General features: G+C 44.0%; 1 protein-coding gene across 3 annotated transcripts in view; it reads left to right on the top strand.

Annotated features, from left to right (window-relative positions):
* The window catches only part of LOC147019954 (transmembrane protein 151B-like), a 60,319-nt gene that overhangs the window by 15,366 nt on the left and 28,641 nt on the right, over positions 1-16,312 (top strand). The gene's annotated exons all lie outside the window — the stretch shown is intronic.

The following is a 16,312-nucleotide window of genomic DNA, read 5'->3' as shown; positions in this document are numbered from 1 at the left end:
CCGGAAGGTAAAATGTACGAGGGGAAAACTACACATGATGGCACACGAAAATTTGACGACTCGGGACAAGTCTGTAAAAAGGGGAGGGGGTAGTGTTGTGGTTGACCAAATTCGCAAACCACCATTCAGGTCCCTTAGGTGAGATATCTCTGTAAGTATATGTGTAGTTAGGCCCAAACCCGTTGTTTCGAGGGAATAAATGTCATTCAGTCGGGCTGCGACTCTTCAGGATAGCCGTTTTTCTTTTACTATCTTTATTTTGGACCAGCCGCCATTACTACCACCACCAACCACGTCTCAACAGCCATCACACAACAACCACCAAGCACAACGCCGCTTCACAACAACAGCCACGACCTTTACCGTCACAACTCGCCACCATCGCATCACCACCATTCTTGCGCCACTTGTGGGCACCGATACTGGACTCGTGCAGGGCGCGCACCGAGCAGCGTGTTCAGAAACATCACAGACTTTCCGAAGAAAACGGATCAAAAACGACTCACGCCCACTTCTGTTCCGTCCTATCGGTGAGCGTGGGGCGATTTGGCCCCACCTCCAGGGCGTTGGAGCGTGGTCGCTATATGCAAATTCATGGATCAAAAAGCATTCACGCCCACTTTTCCTCGGTCCAATGGGGAGCCAGTTAGAGGTGAAGGGTCGGAGGTAAAGGGTCAAGGGTGAAGGAGCGAGGCCACGGGGGATATAAACGGCTGCGTTCGTCAGTCGAAGAGTTGGGAGTTCGCGGAGCCAGTGAAGAGTTGGGACGAGTCAAGAGAGGAGACGGAGAGGGCGATCGGACGAAGCCGTGGAGAGGCGGTGGCGGCGAAGGCGGTTGAGGTGGTGCTCGCGTCGGATTCGGGGAACTGCGGAGGGAGAGGCCGGCGGCGCGACCGAGGTCGTGGTGGAGACGCTCGTCGCGGGACCCGAGACAGGGAGATATCCTCCATCCCCCGAGCATCAACAACCCCCCTCCTGTTTCCCCCCGCGCTGAGATAGTGCGACAAGGGGGCCCCTTTCCCACCCCCTACCAGACACTGTCCGCGAGGCCAGCGGAGTTGGGGCGCCACCGCCACTTTGCGTCTCATCATCAGACGGGTAGGCCCGACGCGGTCTCGGCCCCAGGCCCGCCTACCCCCCTCATCCTTGAGGGTGGTCCTTTTCTTTTGCTTTGGGTATATGTGTTGTCGGCGCCGTCTGTGAAGTAAAATTGTATAAGTGTTGCCGTGTGCTCGGTCGTCGGATAGCTCTGCATTGTCTTCTTCTTTTATCTTTGCTTTTTGTGTAATATTGTGTGTTTCTTCTCCTTTTACATTTGCTTTTGGTGTAATTGTATATGTGTGCTTTCCGTTCATCGCGAAATAAATGTGCTTATTGTTGAACTGTTTTCCCGTTTCGCTTCGTCTTTTCCTGTATTGAATCTCCATCTTACTTCACGTAAAGGGTTGGTCGTGGGCTAAAACGCCCGATAACCAATCGAACCGTCGGGGCCGACGATAACACCGCTCGGTTATCCCGATAGTACGGAACGGGTCGCTTAAAGTGGCCCGTGTCCGAAGTCGACCTGCGGCGAGGTGCGATCGCCCGGTCTACCCTCCGTGTGGGTACTTAGGTAGGTCGAATTTGGCGAGCAACCCTATCCCACGCGGGGGGCCAATTGGCACGATCGTGGTGAGGCCGAAAGGTCCACCCGTGACTAGTTCCCGGCGTTAGTCCGAGAGGGTCACGACTGGATTGTCCATCCGGTGGGCGACGTGCCGCGATTCGAGTTACGTGGCCGTTCGCACGCCGGCGGGCGCGAATCTGCAACAATATGTATATATATATATATATATATATATATATATATATATATATATATATATATATATATATATATATATATATATATGTATATATATATATATGTATATATATATATATATATATATATATATATATATATATATATATATATATATATATATATATATATATGTATATATATATATATGTATATATATATATATATGTATATATATATGTATATATATATATATATATATATATATATATATACATATATATATATATATATATATATATATATATATATATATATATATATATATATATATATATATATATATATATATATATATATAGAAAGAGAAAGACCCACCCACATCTCTCATCTGTGAATGGAGGGAATAGCCAATCAGCTCTCACCTTATCAGCTGCACCCAGTTGGCTTGGATTATATGAATGATTGACCCTCCCACCCTCCTCCAGCCAAAGTAGCTGCATAAGGCAAACCCAAGAAGACCTACGCAAGGTAAGTGCTATGCTGTTTCGAACCCTTCCCAGAGTTCCTCTGCAACTATAAAGATGTTCACACATAGTGCACAAATGAGAATCCCAATGCGACACACCCCCTCAGCTACCGGACCAGTTTCATTGCTTTCTATTCACAGATCAACCAGGTTGGCTATTCCCGACCAGATTCTTTCATCGACCAGATTGGCTATTCCCTCCATTCACAGATCAGAGATGTGGGTACGTACGTACGTATGCATGTATGTATGTATGTATGTATTTATTCATTCATTTACTTACTTATTTACTTACTTACTTCTTTTGATGTTTGCACGTGGTACATGCTTGAGAGCCTCATTGGTATGCATTGCCCTCTATGCTATTGCTGATGATTCACCAATAAGCGATGAAACCGGTCCGGTAGCTGAGGGGGTGTGTCACATTGGGATTTTCATTCGTGTACTATGTGTAAACGTCTTTATAGTTGCAGAGGAACTCTGGGAAGTGTTCGAAACAGTGTAGCACTTTCCTTGTGTAGGTCTTCTTGGGTTGCTTTATGCAGCTACTTCGGCTCGAGGAGTGTGGGAGGAGTCAAATATATATATATATATATATATATATATATATATATATATATATATATATATATATATATATATACACATATGAAATTGTCGTGTCCACGCTGGTTAAGTTAATTTCCCCGACACGGTTGGTGCGGATGGGCGGTTATCACTGACCTGGATGGATAGCCAAATGGTTCTACCTTGGAGGCGAACACGTGATCCTTGGAGATTATAGTGCGCATGGGATGGAGAGGCGTTTACCAGATGGAAGCACAAGGGTTTATACTCGAACACACAACAGACAGACACAAGCAACTTTAATAAATAAGGGTTTAATGAACATAAATCAAATATTTATAATGGAAATAAATCAAAAATGTGATAATAAAAATGTGAAGTAAACTAACGCCTAAAGTTGAGACATCTCCACACACAGTTACAAAACAGACAAGAGGAAAGATAAAATAAAAGGAAATCCCTTCCTTTATTCTGACACGAGCTGGGTGTCCAGAGATGATCTTTGAGGAGCTTGGGGGTCGAACCGCGTCGGCCTGCATGGGAAACCGCACCGGAAAATGGTGCCAAGCCGCTCTTTGGGCGGCAAACATGCATGAGGTATTTGTGTGGCGGTATTCAACACCAAGGCTCACCAACCGCCATGCAGCTTCTTGCACGAACAAACCTGCCGACCCCGCTCATCTCTTCCACCATGTCCACTCACAACGATGGCCTACCTTCCTCTTCAAACACACCACAGGATAACGCCGAGTTATTGCTGAGATACACGCTCCTCTTCTCTCTCTCTCTCTCTCTCTCTCTCTCTCTCTCTCTCTCTCTCTCTCTCTCTCTCTCTCTCTCTCTCTCTCTCTCTCTCTCTCTCTCTCTCTCTCTCTCTCTCTCTCTCTCTCTCTCTCTCTCTCTCTCTCTCTCTCTCTCTCTCTCTCTCTCTCTCTCTCTCTCTCTCCCCGCAACTCAGCCGAACAGTAACGGCTAGCATCTTGCTCCATCATGTGGGCAAATTCACACAGCATGAACATGAGGATCGTGCAGCCTTCTTCGGCATGGCAACGAGACACCAGCAAGCAAGGCCCTTCTGTCTCCACCGCATCCCTCACCCCCACTCTCTCCCCGATTATGCCCTCTTCTCTCACATCACACTGACCAATCCCAAGCCTCGGGGCGTGGCCTGCCAGTTGTTGTTGTTAAAGTGTCATTCCTTTTTATAGCCGGCTTTGTAAGTGCAAAAGCGTAGGAAAAGGTCACAGTGGGCAATCACATACTGGGAGCAATTGGCCTTAAACCCTACCTAATTCTTCAGTTGACAGTTTTCCCTTCTTAATTTACATTGAGATTTCTCCTCCTCGTCCACAGACCATACAAAACAATACAATCCTACCTTTACAATAAAATCTTCCTCCATCTACCCCACAAACAACAATATTCTATCTCTGGTATCTGCTTCTCACCTTCAATGCCTTCACTGTAGACTCTACTATGACGTCTTAACTCTGTCTGCCTCCAAATTCCATCTGCCAAACCCATCTCTCTCTCTCTCTCTCTCTCTCTCTCTCTCTCTCTCTCTCTCTCTCTCTCTCTCTCTCTCTCTCTCTCTCTCTCTCTCTCTCTCTCTCTCTCTCTCTCTCTCTCTCTCTCTCTCTCTCTCTCTCTCTCTCTCTCTCTCTCTCTCTCTCTCTCTCTCTCTCTCTCTCTCTCTCTCTCTCTCTCTCTCTCTCTCTCTCTCTCTCTCTCTCTCTCTCTCTCTCTCTCTCTCTCTCTCTCTCTCTCTCTCTCTCTCTCTCTCTCTCTCTCTCTCTCTCTCTCTCTTTCTCTTTCTCTTTCTCTTTCTCTTTCTCTTTCTCTTTCTCTTTCTCTTTCTCTCTTTCTTTCTCTCTTTCTCTCTTTCTCTCTTTCTCTCTTTCTCTCTTTCTCTCTTTCTCTCTTTCTCTCTTTCTCTCTCTCTCGACTGTTTCACCAAAGAAGTTAGAAAAAGTTCTGAACACCATTGACACAGATTCAACAACAGACCCAGGCAGAACCAGTGTCCCAAGTTCTCAAATCCTGCTGTGCTGTTTATGTTCATGCTTTTTCTATGTTTACTCTCTTCAGCCTGTTCTTCACCATTGGGTACCTTCCATCTACTTCAAAGACTGCAAGTATCCCTCCCATACAAGAAATACAAAACAGGATCCCCTTGGCCACAGAACAATAAGTTGACTTCAAATTTGAAGGAAAGTCACAGGATCAATCATTGCAGCTGCTATGACATAATATTATCTCTTTTCAAACAACCTCATCTTTGATCTTAAGTTTGGATTGTGTACCAGTCAATGAACTTTGGACAAGTTGCTCCTTCTCTCAAAAATGGATGGAGGACCTTTATATATATATATATATATATATATATATATATATATATATATATATATATATATATATATATATATATATATATTTTTTGTATTCATTGTCGAGGCTCGTATGACAGCTAACACACAATGCACAGCAAGGGGGGCTTGAGACAAGAGGGGCGGGAGAGGGAAGGACAAAACAGAGTGGAACAGAGACATTATGAGATCTGTGGAAGGGAGAGGGATGGGGCGGGGAACACGTGATATACAAGATGGACATTACAGGGACTTTCAGGAAGGAAAGCAGGGAATTTGAAGGAGGTGGATTTGGGGTGGATTAACAAGGGTAGAAAAGATCGAGGATTTGGATGGGCGATGATAATAGGTAGTGGTGAACAGCTATTTTGAAGGCCTGGAGGGAAGAATGGGAATGAATAGAGTGAGGGAGTTTATTCCAAAGGCGGGTAAAAAGAGGAATGAAAGGGTGAAGGTGAGCAGTGATTTTGGTAGTTTTACCAGAAGGGGGTTGTTGGCGAATCTTAAGCGCCTTGTGGGAATATGGTGGGGACAAATCACAGACAGGGTGGGGGGGGGCGATACCGGAAAGTAGACGGTAGAAGAGAGAAAGACCACCGACCTACCTGTGGTGAGAGAGTGAGAGGCCCAAAGACTCAGCCACAATGCAGGAGATACCAATGATCCGAAAAGCCTTGGTTTCCACAGGGTGAAGCCGAGAAAGGTGAGAGGCAGGAGCACCAGCCCAGAGGGGAGAGCAGTACTCCATCAAGCTGTGGACGAAAGTTTTGTATGTGGTCAGGAGCTCAGGTTGGCTGAGGAATAACTTTGCATGACGGAGGATTCCCAGTCGACGACTGGCTTTAGAGGCCAGGTTGGAAATTTGGCTTTCCTAGGAAAGATCATGGCAGATAGTGAAACCCAGAAGCTTGAATGAAAGGACTTCTTTCAGAGGATGGCTGGGGGGGGGGGGGTTCTAAACAGCCCTTTCGGAGACACATGGTGAGATTTGTCAGTATTGAAAGACATGTTCCACGTGTTAGACCAGTTTATTATCTGGTCTGTTCATTAACTGATTGTCACTCTTCAACATGAGATTAAGGTTGTCTCTGGAAATATTTAGCGCATTCAACACGCGGCAGCTGAAAAGGATCAGATGCTAGTTTGGAATACTGTGTCATTCACTATAGGCAAATTATATTCTGTCTGGATGGATTGTTTCATTCACCCATTTTAACCACCGATATATTTCTACAATCAAACACTGGAAGAAGTAGTCTCTTGAGATTACAGACCTCACCATCAGTGATAACCTCTCTAGGTAAAGCATGTATCCAAGGCCAGCGACAGACTCAGTGGGCATCCTCCGACACACCACGTCCCTCTTTGGTAAATCTGATCTTTTCATGTCCAAGAAGACCTTTGCCCATACTTCAATGAAAGATTGCTCTCTCCGACGGGCCGGTACTCCCACTTCGCATCTCGTTTTTTTTATTTCATTTTATTATATCTCTCAGGCATTGTCACACTGAACAAGACATACTTAAGAAAAGTGTCATCTTGTTTGATTGTTTCCAACATGTATTCAGCAAATTTGCTGACATGGAAGTCATTTATGACATGGGAGTCGCTTTATCTTCCTGGACAATCTCATTGAAAATGCAGCTTGCAAGGATGTGGCTTTTCTTACTTTCAATATCCTGTGAACTGGTCTTCAACATGTTCAGCTGCAAAAGTTCACACTGTACTAATTGTTTTTTTGGAGATGTTCCAAAAGCTCCAAGGACTTCTGCAACTACCTCTTTAGTGAGCACTGTTTTGGCCCATGCCTCACACGGTGGAAATAGCAATTTCCATATTGGCACTGTGGTGAATTTTGTCAATTGTGTTTTGAGTTTGTGATTTCTCATTTCTGCAATATTCCTGCCTGAAATGGCATTGAGCATGCACTATTAAGTGGGTCACTGCAAAGCATGCTGCAGTTTGAAAGTTCTGCTTTGGATTGTAAGTGGTGCAATGAATGGTTCGAGCGTCTGCTCTGAGTCTGGGAGATCAGCAGTTTGAACCTCAGCCGAGTTGTACCCAAGATTAAAAAAAAATGGTATGTGCTGCTTCCTTGCATGACACTCGACATTTAAAAAGGAAGAGCATGGACAAACAACCATAAATTGACAATCATTACACAGGTTTGTTGGGCCTAATGGCCTCCTCTTTTGTGGAAATTCCTTGCAAGAGAACTATTATTATTATTATTGGTTCATGAGTCAGTAAGGCCGAGGTCACATTTGCTCTACAGCGAGGATACGGCGGCCGTACGCCCTCTGAATTTACAGAAACGTGTGGTGGCCGCAGAGAAACTGAGGTGGCCTCAGGGAGGCCCTACGCCGTTTGACTATATTTTACAGGCCGTAGGGTCGCCGTGGAATTATAGCGCGGAGTTATAACTTTTTTCCATTTCTACGTTCGCCGTAGCAATTAGACAAGCCAAGCTATGACGTAGATGTGTTCCACGTCGACCGTACGGAGGGCGTATGGTGGGCTTGCGTTTTCCGTGCAGCTGCCGTAAGCTCTTCTCAATGAAAAATGAATTTTCCCAACCCCCAAAAAATTACGGCGGCCGCACTATATCCACGGTCGCCGTACGGTGGCCTTGCGGTCTGTGTGACGACCTGCGGGCAACGCAGAGTCGACGCACGGTTCCCCTACGCCCACCGTGCACCTACATACGGCCTCCGTGGCAGTCTGCGTCGACCGTGCGTCCACCGTGCGCTACCGCTAGAGATCAGAGTATAGGTGTTTGCCTATACCGTGGTGCCCCCAGAATCCCAATTTAATTCGTTCCAGGAGGCTGTTCGGATTGCAAAAAGTTCGGATTCCAAAAATATTTTCCCAATAAGAAATAATGGAGTGAATTAATCCGTTCGTGGACCCAAAGAAACCCCACTTTCAATACACTTCAAACTGAAATTCCCCATGTTTAAGGGAAAATAAGATGAGTAAAATGACCTTCGGTGGTGGTGTATTGTATGTAAACTAGAACAATCATCACATCCAAAGGTCCACATAGGCTCGTGCTCCGGCCTGGGTTCCGATCGCTCGCGCACTCTGCGAGAGCGCTGCCCCCAGGGCAGCTCATCAAGCATGATGCCCCCAGAACCACAATCACTTTCATCAAACGCATCGGGCTGACATAATCATGGATATTCCAAGTTAAAACTGGTTTTGCTGTGAAATCCAATCCTTGCCCGACAGTCCGTCACACCACGTGATCGGATTGCTTTTTTTGTTATTAATTAAAACACAAGATGATTAAAAAAAAAACATCACAAATGAAGGTGAAAACACGAGGTAAGGCCTAAGTCACATTTGGCTCGGCGGCCGGAGGGTCTACAAAATGTACGGGCACTCGGAATTATAAAGCGGCCACAGTATTTCCACGGTCACACAATGTCGCAGGCACATATGTTTTTAGCAGTGTCTCGTGTAGTGAACGCTGCTCATAGAGAGCTCAGCGTGTTCTTCTTCTTCTCTTCTTCTTCTTCTCTTCTTCTTCTTCTTCTTCTTCTTCTTCTTCTTCTTCTTCTTCTTCTTCTTCTTCTTCTTCTTCTTGTGAAGACAAAACCTTAATCTCTCGGACTCTGCTCTTGTATATACAAGACCCGGATCGCCTTAAATACTGAGTACATGTACACATCCTCACATAGACGGTGCTTTTTGAGAGCGTCTATCATGAATTTTTAAATATATTCGGACATTTGCTTTAAAGTTTCGAAAAGTTGACGTTACTATTTAAAGATTATTCCATTTATCGTATTGTAATTTCGTAAATACACGATATATCGTAAATACGTAAATACATTATGACGGGTTTCGCTATTGGCTTAATGAAGTCACGTGACGAAATATCGGAAGTTGTTGTTGTTGTTTTTTTTGTTTTTTAGCCGACAAAACCTTTAGGTTTTGGACGCTGCTCTTGGACACATTTGTCCTTGTTATTTTTCAGGTAGCCGCACGGCGTATTTATAAATTGTGGAGACCGAAAACGTGGGTGTGCCGTACGGTCTTTGATTTGATGTCGCACGGTGACCTTCAGGCGTTCCTGCGGCGGCCATAGAATTTTGAAGGCAGATGCAAGGTGCCCGCAAGGCGACCGCAGGGGGACTGCAGGGGGGACCGCAGGGGGACCCTAAGCCAAACGTGCGGCCAGACGGATGGTAACGAATGGGTTAATTTATTTTTTATTATTTTTTTTTTTAACCAGTTCTTTTGTTTCGGCTTGTCGAATTTCTACGGGAATGTAGAAATGAAAAAAGTTATAACTCAGCGTTATAATTCCACGGCGACCTTACGACCTGTAAAATATAGCCATACGGCGTAGGGCCTCCCTGAGGCCACCTCAGTTTCTCTGCAGCCGCCGCACGTTTCTGTCAATTCAGAGGGCGTACGGCCGCCGTATCCTCGCCATAGAGCAAATGTGACTGAGGCGTAAAGTATTGATCGACACATGAGAGATACTTTCATGAGTACTTCCACCGATGAACTGAATGAACAAAGCGCGAAGATGCGGCTCGAACAGGTGGGGGAGACACGTGAACAAACATGAACGCTTCGTTGTGTTCGGTTTTTTAAAATGTATTAGGTTTTAAGGGCAAAATTTTCTCGAAAAATTGTTCGGATTCCAATTTGTTCAAACAATGGGGCGTTTGGATTCTGGGGGAACCATGGTATATTATAGTTATAGTATATTCAGTTATATATACTGGTATATTTTTATTTCAGTAAAAAAAAGAGCTGGTATATATACCCACTCATATTACCGTCCATCTGGCCGCACGTTCGCCTTAGGGTCCCCCTTGCGGGCACCTTGCGTCTGCCTTGAAAATTCTATGGCCGCCGCAGCGATGCGCTAAGGTCACCGTGCGACATCAAATCAAAGACCGTACGGCACCTCCACGTTTTCGGTCTTCCAGATTTCTAAATACGCCGTGCGGCTCCCCGAAAAATAAAAACATATATGACTGCTACATTGTGTGACCGTGGAAATACTGCGGCTGCCGTATAATTGCTAGTGGCCACAGATTTTGGAGACCCCACGGCCGCCGTGGCAAATGTGACCTAGGCCTAAGTGACCACTATATTCATTATGGGTGTGTGTCTGTCTGTCTGTCTGTCCCGAGCATAGCTCCGTGGGTTTTGATCTTATCTTGATAAAATTAGGGTGCGAGGTTTATATCATGAACTAGTTGTGTTTTCCGGAGAATGGGTGTGCTGCGCCCATTATGGGCGTAGCCACGCCCAAAAAACATGTGTTTTTAGGGGGTAGCCGATTTCAAGTCACATCTTCTCCGAGGGGGTTTGTCGAATCTGGCAGGGGTTTTCGGTATTTGGTTAGCCCAATGGCACCTGCATAGCCCCACAGAGCTCGATTTTTCATTTTCGTCCCAAGGTCAAGGTCACAAGGTCACGAACTTAGAAAGTGTCAAAAAAAATCAATAAATTGGGCATCGAGCTCCTTGGGTTTTCAACTGTTTCAAATGAAAGTTGGTATGCAAGTAGTGCTCTTCGAGTACTACAACTTTCATCATTTACGTTTTTCCCGATTCCCGCCAGTTTGCCCGTGGCGTCCCCTCGAAGGTCAAAAAATAAAAAAGGCGAACCGTGTACATTGCTCATGAATCATCACCGTCTCCAGACATTATTAAAATGATAATTGGTCATGATTTAGTCATTTACTTATGGAAAGAAGAATCACAAGCCTGATAAGGTCCAGGTACCTTTGGATGGATGCCACATCAGGACAACTCGAGCTCAGCTATCAACAGGAAAGTAATCAAGAATGTACTCAAATATCTCAGACCCAAGTATCATTCTTTTAACATAAACCTAGGTAATGCTTAGAAGTTCACAGAAAACAATGGCCATGTATGAGTCAGTGGTAAATACGGTAAAGCAGAAAAAAAAATGTTGGTTGCCTGTTTTCAAGCAGCTGGCGTACGAGCAGCTTGATCCTCCTCAGTAATCACGTTTATTAACTGTTACAGCAGCAGTGGCAAATTATCAGCCTCCAATTTTCACAATGGCAATTGATTTAAACCTATTATGAAATTTTAAACAATATACGCATTGTATTAGTCGATGCCCTTGTTTTCTCCCCTCTCCCTCAGCCTCATTTTCGTTTTTAGTTCCATTTATCTTTCATTCTCAGTTCTTTCCTTCCTCTTCTTGCTGTGTTTTGTATCCAGCTTGTTCACGCACCCCTCCTCACGTGTCCTCCTCCTCCTCCATTTGATCTCTTTATTCTCCATGTCCATTCTTCCTCTGTTCTGACCCTCTATCCACGATGCTGTTCTTGTTCCGATATGTTCTGACCGATTTTGTGTTCTCGCTTTTCAATGGGCTTCAACTTTATATGCAGAATAAATAGTCAATTATGCATTTCAAATCAGTTTTATGTTGTGGCAATCTGTGCCAATAGGTCACACTGTTGGAGTTAAAGCAAAACAGAACAAGAAAAAGAGAAATCAGAGATTGCAGACCCTCGCCAGGACTTGTTTTGTGTGGTGTTTGTGTAGTTTTGTGCGGTATATTTTGTGTGGTGTTTGTGTACTGGCGTGCTACGTAATTAATAAGCGACATAATTACAACTGTCACTTTATAACTGCTGGCAGTGATAGCCGGGTACCAAGACATCCCGCTTTGATTGGACACCTGACACTGACCCATGACATTTATTATTGTTCAGTTGATTTCAGAATGGGAATAAAATAAATTCAATTCAAATCAAATGGAACAACAAATACATACAGTGCAGCATTGGAGTAATCAGAAGGAACTCAAACAAGCAAAAAGTGAAGGTGAAGTCATCAACAGGAACCTAGATAGGATTCACATTTCAGCTGCTACTCTTCGACCCTCAAATCCATCCAGGCACAGCCAAGTGAGCCTTATTAAAAAATATATATATATATATAGAAAAGAACCCATATCAAAAAATTAAATAATTCTGGCTTGCCAGGACCATGTGTCCGATCACTGTTGAAATTTAAAAGATGTATTCCCCATCACTACTATATCATAAATGTGATGTTCAAAATGTCGATTGATGAAGCGGTTCCAGAGAAAACATTATTTAATATTTTTCTTCAATCCAATGTGGCTGCCAAACCATGTGACCAATCAATTATTCGTTAACAAATTTGTACACCCATTGCTTGGGGAAAATTTGTGTGACACTGTTTTGTGTCCCTTGATGTGCCCCTCGATTTGTCCAGCTGTTCTGGAGAAGAAGATTTTTTATGGGTTTTAGGGTCAATCCAACATGGCTGCCAAACCATGTGACCTATCAATTATTCCTTAACAAATTTGTACACCCATTGCTTGGGGAAAATTTGTGTGACACTGTTTTGTGTCCCTTGATGTGCCCCTCGATTTGTCCAGCTGTTCTGGAGAAGAAGATTTTTTATGGGTTTTAGGGTCAATCCAACATGGCTGCCAAACCATGTGACCTATCAATTATTCCTTAACAAATTTGTACACCCATTGCTTGGGGAACATTTGTGTGACACTGTTTTGTGTCCCTCGATGTGCCCCTCGATTTGTCCAGCTGTTCTGGAGAAGATTTTTATTGGTTTTAGGGTCAATCCAACATGGCTGCCAAACTAGGTGACCGATGACATCATATTGTAAACATTTTGTTCCTTATGGATAGGCGGTCAATGCCAAGGGATACGTTTAAAGTTTCACCTCAATGTGTTCACCCACTTCAAAGAAGAAGATTTTTGAAGGTTAAAAAAAAACAAAAAAACAATATGACTGCCGAATCACGTGACCGATGAAGTGATAAAAATTTTTTCTGTGGACAATTTTATTCCAGGATGACCCTCAAATGTTTTTATACTGATCAGATGTGGTGTTATATATATATATATATATATATATATATATATATATATATATATATATATACAATTATGACATCATAACGAAGGCACCTATGATGTCATCAAAAATCACACTTATTCCAAATGAGGAGTGCTTGCCCTGTGCTAAGTTTCAATTTTTTCCTTGGTGTGATTTCAGATATAGAGGTCCAAATTTTTTTCTGTTTTTCCGACATGGCTGCTCCGCCACGTGACCTATGACGTCATAATTATGATTAAAACATTCCACATGAGTAGTCACACCTCTGGTTAAAAAAATAAAATTGTCTCAATCCGATAAGCAGTTGCGGAGAAAAATATGAAAGTTCTGTGCGAACAAACAAACGGACCCAAATGCAATACCCTTTCCTCCTGCGAGGATAATAATAATGTCATTGAAGGCAAATCACTGGTGCTTTAAAACCAGTTGCTTCGGGCAGATTGGGCTCATTAGCATTGGTAGGCAGCTCATGTAGAAGGAAACTGAATCCATATCCACCGCGGCCTTGTGGTTCAGGTTTTGAAATCAAAGCCTAAGAGCTTAATGGGGTCAAGGCAGCAACCCTTTTAAAAGAAGGCGACGTTTGCACTCGTTAACCCGTGGGCAACCCTTGGGCAAGGTGTACTACCCCATTTTCGCCTCCCGATTTGGGTTAGGTGAGACCATGGGAGCAGGTAGTGGGTGGCCATGTAGGCAGCTGGCACATATTGCCAGTAATGGCTACATGGTCTTGATGCTCGGCAGAGGATTCTCTTATGGAGAACAATGGCTAGAATCATCCATCCAGTGTAGACACTGTCCGGAAGAAGGCAATGGCAAACCACTTCCATACATGTCAAGAAAATAATCATTATCAAAAATCTAAGAGATAAATCTATGTTGCCGGATGATGAACCCCCCAGGTTTGAAAGCGCCAAAATCATAACTGGTGAAGAGCAAAGTGCTTTTTTATGGAGAGAGTTAGAAGGAGAGCAATTTTTGAAGGCACCGAGCCTTTGGGTCTCCTGGGTAGCTGAGAGCCGCCAAACAAGCCGGCGAGTAACAACATCGCTGCCTGCCTGCTACCAAACCTTGCTGCTGCCAGCTGCAAGACCAGTCCGCTGCCATAGCTGCAAATAAACTTTTGTCCTGGTCTCTGACATTTGTTTTCTAGCCCCATGGCCAATGAACTAACTAGTGCTGCCATGAATACTCTGCTGCCCATGAACTGTTGCCCCACTCCTCCATGAACTCTGTAATGAAGCTTTCCGCAATAGGATATGTTGAAGAGTTTGTTTCTACAATTAGTGCCCCCAATTTTTAATGGTCCCTCAGTTTCTTCAATGATTTAGGTTTTTCTCTTGTTTTTTTTTTTCCCCCTACCAATGTTTGAGGACTTTTGGAATGAAAATTTTCATCAATAATCGGAACAAAAATTATGCCAGGTTAACATAATTTTATTTGACCTTGACCTATTAAGTTTATGACCCAATTATAGACAGACATTTGAACATTTATCACCAAAACTCAACGAAGGTTTGTCCAATCGGAACAAAATTACCCTCTCTAGATAGCTTACAGTAAAGCACATTTACATGTCATCTACATCATGCCCATCCGAGTTAAAGGTCAAAGTCTTAGACTCCAAGGAGTACTAAACGACCATTTAGGTTTTTCTGCTAATGTCTGAGCTGTATCTCGAAAAGGGTTGGGACTTTCACAATTAAATTTTGCATCAATAATGGGAATAAGAAGTATGTAGTGTTGACTATTTTTGACGTTGACTGAATGTTTTAGGTCATGACCTAATGATAAACATTTTGACATGTTTCACCAAAATTCGACTAAGCATCTGATCAGAACGAAATTTCCCTCTCTAGATACCCTAGACCTAAAGCAAGGCACATTTACGCTTACTTTATATCATACCCCTAAGAGTTAAAGGTCAAGGTCAAATGGCAGTCTAAAAAAAACAACAACTTTTTTTGACATCGCTAAATTTTGCCAATGTGGAATCTCAAGGAGCACTTGGCCTTTCAGGGTGTTCTTGCATCATAATAGTGGACCTGCATTGATGTTGTGCACCTGATAGTGTCCTTGACCTACTTTTTCAGATTCTGACTTAATTCACTAAAAACATCTTTTTGATCGTAAGTTGAATAATTTTCCTCCGATTTGCATGATATTTGTTTTTTTGGATCAATTGTATATTCTGACACATTGTAACACTAAATGTTGAAGGTCAAGGTCATATTGTTACGAATTTGGAAACCTATCGCACACAACATTCAGGTCCTATGGATTAGTTTTATCGGTAAGTATGTGTTTTATACATAGCTTCCTTTCCCTTGTCTAATGGGTAACTAAATGTCCATGCACTGTGATTTATTTTTATAGTTAGGGTCTTATTGGAAAATAAAATCAGCAACGACAACAGAAACGACCATTGCGGCAGTGCTGCAGAGAATGAGAACAGCCCGAGATTCTCCGCGGCCCGAGTGGGGGAGGGATGGGGCCGGCGGAGACGTGTAAAAGGAGAGCGAGAAGCTGGTCAACGAGGAGAGCGGAGGAGGGAGGGGAGAGAGGGCAGAGGAGAGGAAGAGCTCAAGAGCTCCGGACGAAAGAGCATTTCCCTGACCTGGACATCTCGTCTTGCTGGAGCGTTCATCCCAGGGAGCCTGTCTGGCCGGTCGTGGTCAACGCCGTCCCTCTCCTCTTCACCACAACCGAGAGCTCGAGCAACGCCAGTCCCCGCAGGAACCGCAAGCGTCACCCGCCGGTGTCCGGGTTCAGCTCGCCTCTCGCCGGACCGACCAGCTTGAAGACCGCACGGGGCGGACAGGTCCAAGATAGGTCTCAATAAAGACCATTTGGTCCAGTCATTTTGGGGTATTTGTGTGTGCGCGTGTGTGTCTGGGGCCCCGTCTTTAAGTAGTAAACTGTTAAGTGCCTTTGCTGGATATAATTGCAATTCTCAATAGTCGGTTTAGTTCTGCCCTTACGTGCTTCCCTCATTCCCCACCTATTGTAAAATAAACCCCCATTTGTTAAACGTTTCAGCTTGTTCGTGTCCATTCTAGCATTGACTGAGCATGTCGCGTGCTGGGGAATTAGCAGGCCACTACCATGGCCATTGTAATGGGACAATCGGGCCGATGGAACTCGGTGATCAAACCGCTCGGGTCGCAC

Source organism: Eptatretus burgeri, chromosome 9 (genome assembly GCF_056783735.1).
Source record: "Eptatretus burgeri isolate ZD-2024b chromosome 9, Ebu_testis_v1, whole genome shotgun sequence".
Taxonomy (NCBI): Eukaryota; Metazoa; Chordata; class Myxini; order Myxiniformes; family Myxinidae; genus Eptatretus; species Eptatretus burgeri.
Note: the sequence above shows the minus strand (reverse complement) of the source record. Positions and strands in the feature narration are given on the sequence as shown.